This window comes from Pelophylax lessonae, assembly GCF_965119305.1.
Source record: "Pelophylax lessonae genome assembly, chromosome: 3".
Classification (NCBI taxonomy): Eukaryota; Metazoa; Chordata; class Amphibia; order Anura; family Ranidae; genus Pelophylax; species Pelophylax lessonae.
In genome coordinates, this window is record NC_138770.1 from 631,767,353 (window position 1) to 631,775,197 (window position 7,845).

Below are 7,845 nucleotides of genomic sequence, written 5' to 3' on the forward strand. Positions count from 1 at the left end.
TCCTTAAAAATTAGGAGAACCAAATATATTGGAACCAATAGAGAAGGCAAAAATCAAGTGTTTTTTTTTTTTTTGGGGTGTAATGGGCTTTAAACTGATCCTGAGGGTCTTGGAAGCTCATTCAACTATCCTGCACCTGTTTTTGTATCTCATTATTTATTTTCGCAAAAAAAAAAAGAAATAAAATGCAAAAAAAAAAACAGTGAAAAAAGTTTTTTTTTTTTGACAAAATCAATTTTGCTGTTTTCAATCTGCTCATCCCTGGTATATAGCTGATTCATCTGGGGGAGCTTTCCAATGGACCAGTTCTAAAAAATAGGGTGCTAGTAGAGGGCTCTTAGGCCCCTTTCACACATACGGTCCGTTCACTTCATCAGTTCAGTCACGTTTTTTGTCTTCAGTCAATGTCCGTTTTTATATCAGTTTATATCCGTTTTTCATCCTTTTTTCATCAGTTGTCATCCATTTTTCGTCAGTTGTTAACTGTTTTTCATCCGTTGTCATCCGTTTTTGATCCGTTGCCATCTATTTTCATCCGTTGTCATCCGTTTTCATCCATTTTCATCCATTTTCATCCGTTGTTATCCGTTTTTCATCCGTTGTCATCCGTTTTTCATCCGTTTTCATCCATTGTCATCCATTGTCATTCGTTGTCATCCGTTTTCATCTGTTGTCATCCGTTTTTCGTCCGATTCATTTTTTTGAAGGATGAAAAATAGGGCATTCATCCGTTCAAAAAAACGGACATTAAAGGAAGCGGATGAAAGCGGATGTTAACAGATGATCATCCGTTGTCATCCATTTTTACATAGAGATACATTGATGTCCGTTTTTCTTCTGTCAACGGATGGATGAAAAACGGACAAACGGACCGTATGTGTGAAAGGGGCCTAAAAGTGGAACTTTAATCAGAAAATTAAGTCCTGCTAGATCACTTCTGGCTGGCCTCTTTGGCAGGTATAGTAATGTAAAAAAATAAAAATGAGTGTCTGTACTGTTTAAAATCCAGTAATACAATCACCCTGCTCTGCACATGCTCAGTTGCTCTCCCTTTTTAGGGACTTTTAGGCACCGTTGAGTTAGTAGAGGCAGATCTGCTTACAGCCTTAAAGCAAAATTAAACCCTCCTATCCTTTACAGCCAAGGAAGCTACTTCGGTTTGAACTGCAGCTGCCACGGTGCTGCACATGTGAGCAGTTAGGACACCAGCCATTTGATGGCTTGCCAGTTTGCTTGAGGACACAAGCAAATCAAACAGTTTTTTAAAAACTGGTAAATTGATGTGTTTAGTTCCGCTTTATGATTTACAGCTGGGGCTTCGGGCTTCAGCAAAATGGCAGCCTCCAGCATTGCTCCTGTTTCTTCTTGCTAGAGGCTGCCATTTTGCTGAAGCAATTTACAGCACACACAAATTTTGGTAACAAAATTATTAATGTGGAATATAGGTTTCTTGCTAAAGAACATTATTTTTTATTAAGTTGTTATGAGTAAAGTTCTGCTTTAGGCAGACCATAGACGGTTCGAATCATGTGTGGGCAGGCTTATTTACCCAAGTTGAACCATCGATCAACTTGGGTATAACCAGCATGTCAGATTTTTCATGCGATTATTGCCAACAGCTATAGCCACTAGCAATAATCACTGTGTGTTCTCCTGGACTGCACGGCTCCCCGCCCACCCGCCGGGAGAACACAATACCTCTGCGGTAGGGATTTCCCTATCAACACTGACTGTGTTAATGGGAGAACTGAGTGATTTTTTTTCCAGCACCCTGTGGATTTCTTTCCCTGAAGGAAAGAAAATTGCTTCATCGATGGCTGGCTTTAGAAAGGGGACGGTTGCCATGCGGGGTTTATCGAACTGAAAGGGAATTGCCAAAAAGAGGAAAGGTGCGTGCGTGTTGTCAGCCATTGGAAATGGTACACTCTAATGTTTTATTCAAGGAAGCTAAGCTAAGCTTCCACTAAACCTGACCATTTTAAGCTGGAGCTTAGATTGTGTACTTGCCTAGAAATTTGCCTGCAGTGTTGGCAGGGAGGTCATCAGCTGCCGTCCTCAAACTTTTTACCATGGAGGGACCTTTAACTACTTTAAGACCGGAAGATTTGACCCCCCTTCCTGACCAGGCCTGTTTTTGCGATTCGGCACTGCGTTATTTTAACAGACAATTGCGCGGTCGTGCAAAGCTGTACCCAAATAAATTTGACGTCCTTTTTTTCCCCACAAATAGAGCTTTCTTTTGGTGGTATTTGATCACCTGTGCGATTTTTATTTTTGCGCTATAAACAAAAAAAGAGCTACAATTTTGAAAAGAAAACAATATTTTTCACATTCTGCCATATAACATTCCCAAAAAAAAAAAAAATGTAAAAATCAATTTTTTTTTTAACATTTTAGGCTAATTTGTTTTCTGCTACATATTATTGGTAACAAAAAATCGCAACTACGGGAAAGATTTATTTAATTTTTTTTTTTTTTTACTAGTAATGGTGGCGATCTGTGATTTTTTTGCGGGACTGCGACATTGCAGCGGACAGATCGGACCCCTAACTGACATTTTTGACACTGTTTGGGGGACCAGTGCTATAAATATGCACTGTTACGGTAATAATGACACTGGCAGGGAAGGGGTTAACTCTATGGGTGATCAAAGGGTTAAATGTGAGCCTCATGCTTACTGACGTGAGGGGGGGGGGGGGGGGAGGGGGTTCTGTGACACAGCTCGCAGGTTCATCTATGCTGAATCCTGTGATCTCTCCCTGTCTGTCACTGAGGAGATCCACCTGCTTTGATTACATAAGCAGGCGGGTCTTCTCACACTTTCCCCGATGATCGGGGAAGAGAAGCGCCAATCACCGCCTCCCCTCCTCCGGCCCGACTCCTGCTGTGTCTAAACACAGCGGGAGCACGCCTCCGGCGGCACGCGGCGCCGAGACCACTAGGAGTCCAGTAACGTAGATCTATGTCGCTGGACCCAGGAGAGCCGCACTGCCGCAGTAGGATTACTGTCGGCAGTCGGCAAGTGGTTAAAAAACCTTTAGATTTCAGGGAACTCCCTATTAAAGATTTATTATATCTACAATGTGAATAAACAAATAATATTAATAATATTCATAAAGACCAGAAAAGAAAAGAAATGTAGTTAGCGAAACTTATAGTTCCCCTTAATAGTGTTGGTCAGTGAAGAAGCGCCCACTCACATTGGTGGTTAGTGAAAAACCTTCCTTACATTGGCAGTAAGTGTAGTGCTCCTTTACATTGGTGATAAACGTAGTGCTGCCTTACATTAGTAGTCAGTGGTAAGAATATCCCATTACGTTGATACTACAGGGAAGAATGCCTCTGACATTGCTGGTCAGTGTGAAGAGTGTCCAAATGAATGGCGGTCAGTGTAGTACCTTCTAGCATTTGTGAAATTGTTAAAAGGATAGGAGTGCCACACTGGTTTGTATAGTCCTTCAAAGATTTTATTTTGAAAAAGCTAACACATTTCTGGGGTTCAGCACTCTCTCTTACGAAAAATGTTGGATGTAACAAATTAAAATCTTTTGAAGCACAATACACACCAGCGTAGCACTCCTATTCTTTCAACACTTTAGCAAACTCTTCTGAGGGTACAGCAGGACTCCATGAATGTTGGTGAGCAGCCTCCAGGGCTGCAGCCCACTTATCGCATTATACCATACCAGCACCTTATATTAATGGTCAGCGGAAGAAAGACCTTCTAACATTGTTTGTCAGTCGGAAGAATGCCCCTCTTAAAGACATAAATGTCATTGGTAACTTATCCAAACGGGGAGAGGAGAATTTCATTTGGTTCAATGCAACTGACTTTGCTGTGGAATGGCGGTGCTAGAACTATGCAGGCATCATCTAGCAGTAGGCCAATCCTCTTCTCCTCTCTACTCAAAGAACACCTAACAACATCAGGAGGAGCCCTGGCTTAGACAATCTGCATTAAGGGATCCACTTTGCTAATGCTCACAGATATCACATTGCTGTTGCAGGATGGCCATATTTGCTGGTACCAGTTCTGTACAGGTTATATCTGTATATAATATATGAAGAAGAAACTGTTGGCACTGCAAAAATTTATGCAGTTTTTACAGAACTGACTAGAAGTCACATTCATCCATTACTTCAAACCATAAACATGAAAGAGACAGTTTTCTCAACAAAGGACATAAAGGTATGATTGTCTAAGTGTAAGTCAAGATGTACATGCTGACATAAGTCTTTTTGCCTCAACTTCCAGAGTGTAAAGCCGTCAGACAATTGCTGACTATGGGGTAAAGAAAGTGCCTGTATCCTAGGTCACAGATTTCATTGCAAATGTGGCAATGATGACCTGAAAGGACCTCCATCCGTGATGCACAAGCTTAGACAATACAGCAATGCATGAGTCAGTGTGCATAATCACCTCTCTAGCTGTTTCATGGTTCCATATAAAATATTAATTTCTCAGAATAAAAAAAAGTTTTCATAAGGGAAAACTGTCACAACTTGCCTTATGATTGAAAAAGTTCTAAACAAAAAAATTCCTTGTTTCGGTTTTCCTTAGTCCTATACCTAAGCAGTACAATTACAGTTGGAAAATGGATAGTTCCCATGTGAAACAAGAACATTTTTCTTGAAGATAGTTTCCATGTAAGAGGTCACTATGTTAGTGTAGTGCCTATCTCTCTTTACAACCAATGAAGATGTATACAAACAAATGTCTACCTCTAGGTGTCTTCTGTGCAGATCTATTGATAGCACAATATTGTGACCACCATAAAAGCTTCACACTTAATAAACAGTGAAAATTCTGTTTGTTTATTGCAACAAGCTCATTAATATGCACAGAAGAAGCCCAAGGCTCCCCTCCTCTCCAACACTACATTTCAGCCAATGGCCACCCCAACCCCCAATCGAAACAGCTCAATCAGCTACCCAATGGATCAATTTCAGCAGCTCTTCCCACCACTTAGAGCAGTTCCATCAGCGCTCCCTGCCAGCAAAATAGTTACATTAGCTTTCCCTTCCAACTGAGCAGTTCTATTAGCTCTGCCATACAGCAAACCAGTTGGGTCAGCTCTCCTCTCTAAGTGAACAGTTCCATTAACTCTCCCAGCCAGCAAAGCAGTTTTCATCAGCTCTCCCATCCAATAAAACAGCTCTCCCTCCAGCAGAGAAATTCCATCAGCTTTCAGCTTTAGCAGAGCAGTTCCATCAGTTCTTCCCTTTCCGCAGGGCAGTTCTATTAGCACTCCCTTCCACCAGAGAATTTTTATCAGCTGTTTCCTAAAATACAGCATTTCTATCAGCTTTCCCAGGAAGGATTGGGAACCTTTGGCCTGGGGGTGGGCAAACACAACTACAAATAGCCCCTGCATGGTGGAACTTTTTTGAGCTTAAGAAACTGCACAACACAAAGTGTCCCAATGTGCCATATTGATTGGTGGGTACGATGAACGGTGCGTGTTCCTAAAGGGCTTAATTTACTGAGACATACCTATTGACATTTTGCAGTATCTGCTTCCTTTGGTTCTCAGTTTGTATTCGCTTACATGATATCTTAGAGTTGCTAAGGAAATTGGTAATGCAAGATGTCCTTGTGCCCAACACTATGGTTGCAGGTCTGAACCGGGAGCAGGTAGCTACAGCATAAAATGCCCAATGTTTCACTGTCTGTGAGTCCTGTACTGATCAGTGTCTGAGTGATAAAGTATCCCCACTGAGGGCCACCAGACCCACAATTTTCTTTAGTACTGGTCCAGGAGAAATTGTCAGCAGAAACATTCCATCAATTTTCCCTTCTAACAAAGAAGTTTCATCAGCTCCCCCCTCCAAGTGTACAATTGCATTAGCCTCTCCCTTTCAAGCAAACAGTTCCATTAGGTTAACCTTCCAGCTAAATAGTCCCATCAGCTCTCCTTGCCGACAAAACAGTTCCATCAACATTTCTTTCCAACAGTGCAGTTCCATCAGCTGTCCCCTCTAACAGAGCAATTAAATCAGCTTTCCCCTCCAGCAAAGCAGTTCCACCCCCCCCCCCCAGCTTCAAACAGAGAAGTATTCCTCATCAGTGTTTCCATCAGGTTTCCCAAGAAACCTTTGGCTTGGGGTTAGCAAACACAACCAAATAGACCTTTCATGGTAGGTATTTTGTGGGCCTAATCAGATGCAGCACAAAAAGTGTGTGCCATGGTGCGAAAACAGCTCCATCAGCATTCCCCTCCAACACAGCAGTTCCATCAGCCCTACTCTTACTTCAGCTGTTTTCTACTTCCAGTACCAGTAGAGCAAAACCATAAACTGTTCTTTCAACTGTAACTGTTCTTATAAGAACAATGGCAATCAGTTTTACAATTAAATAAGATTTAATATCTTTATACAGTCATAACATTTATAATCCTGTTTACTAACAAACAGATAGGCAGCTAATAGGTAGCTAATTCCTGTTAGCATCAGCTGATCTTACTGTAAATGTGGAAAATACATTATTGCGTAGAGACTGGTGACCCAAAATAACTCCTAAGAATCAGATTAGAGACTCATTTCTCTTGCCACTTCATTTTTATGTAAATCGCTTAGATAAGAGGATCAAAAAAGATTGTCCAAAGTACATAGAGAAAATTACAACCTGTTCATGGAAATAAAGGGGTTGATTTACTAAATGCAAAAATAATGCGTACTTTGCAAAGTGCAGTTGTACTCTGCAAGTGCACTTGCTCCAGAGCTTAGTAAATGAGGTAAAGTTTCACTTTGCAAAAAGTACCCAATCACGTGCAAGGAAAAGAAAAACTACATTTTTTTCTTGCACATGATTGGATGATAGCAGTCAGCAGCGCTTTTGCTCCTAAAGCATTAAAATGAAGTGCCAAGAGAAATTAGCCACTAATCTGGTTCTTAGGAGTTATTGTCGGTCAGTAGTGCACAGTGTATTTTCCTTTAGTAAATCAACCCCATTGCTTCTTTGACATTACCGTATATTGCCAAAATTGCTTGTGGATCACTTTCACATGCATATCCAGGAAACAATAAAAAAGGTTACTTTTCCCTTTTAAGAGACACTTTCATCTTGTCAATACAGGGAAAAGTGACAATGTCTACACAAAGGCCCCCCATGACCCTCATAAATTTACTGTGCCTGTGCTCTCTTACCACATCTCCCTCCATTGGAGCAGCATGTGGAGGCCGGGAGGACAACACATGGACAGACACCCTTTCTACCCCAGTTAGTGATATATTCACTTTTTTGGGGGATTGGTGGATATATAGGAATTTTTCTATCCTCCTGCAACCTTGGGCTACTATACCCATTTTTTTGTGAATATACAGAATCTTCATCTATTTGGTGTCCTACATTAGCGACATATATGATGGGGACCTCCGTGGGGGCTTTACGAACCCGGCGGTGGAGGCTCCCTCTTCTATCCATCCCACCCGGGCAAAGACAAACAACTTCCATTCATGTTTTTTACCATGTACATGGCTATACATCACCTCAATTGAATTATTAAATGAATATATATCTCCCTGTCAATGCCCCTGAAGAAAGGTGTTCAAACCAAAAAAATGCGTCGGGTAAACTGGAGACAGTGCGACACATGCATATTCATCAACAAAATAGTTGTATAGTGAATAGTGTATTTTTACATGTCTATATATAGACACTATTTTTGTGTGTATTTTTCATTTTTCTAACATGTATTAATAAAAATATGTTCTTTATTTATTGAATTTTGGTGATCCTGTCGCCTTTAAAGTCCCGTTCTTAAACCGGGGTGATTTTGTTTTTCTGAGCACTATCACATGACCAGGAGAGTGATGTCATAATGTCCCCCAATTTGCTTCAAATTG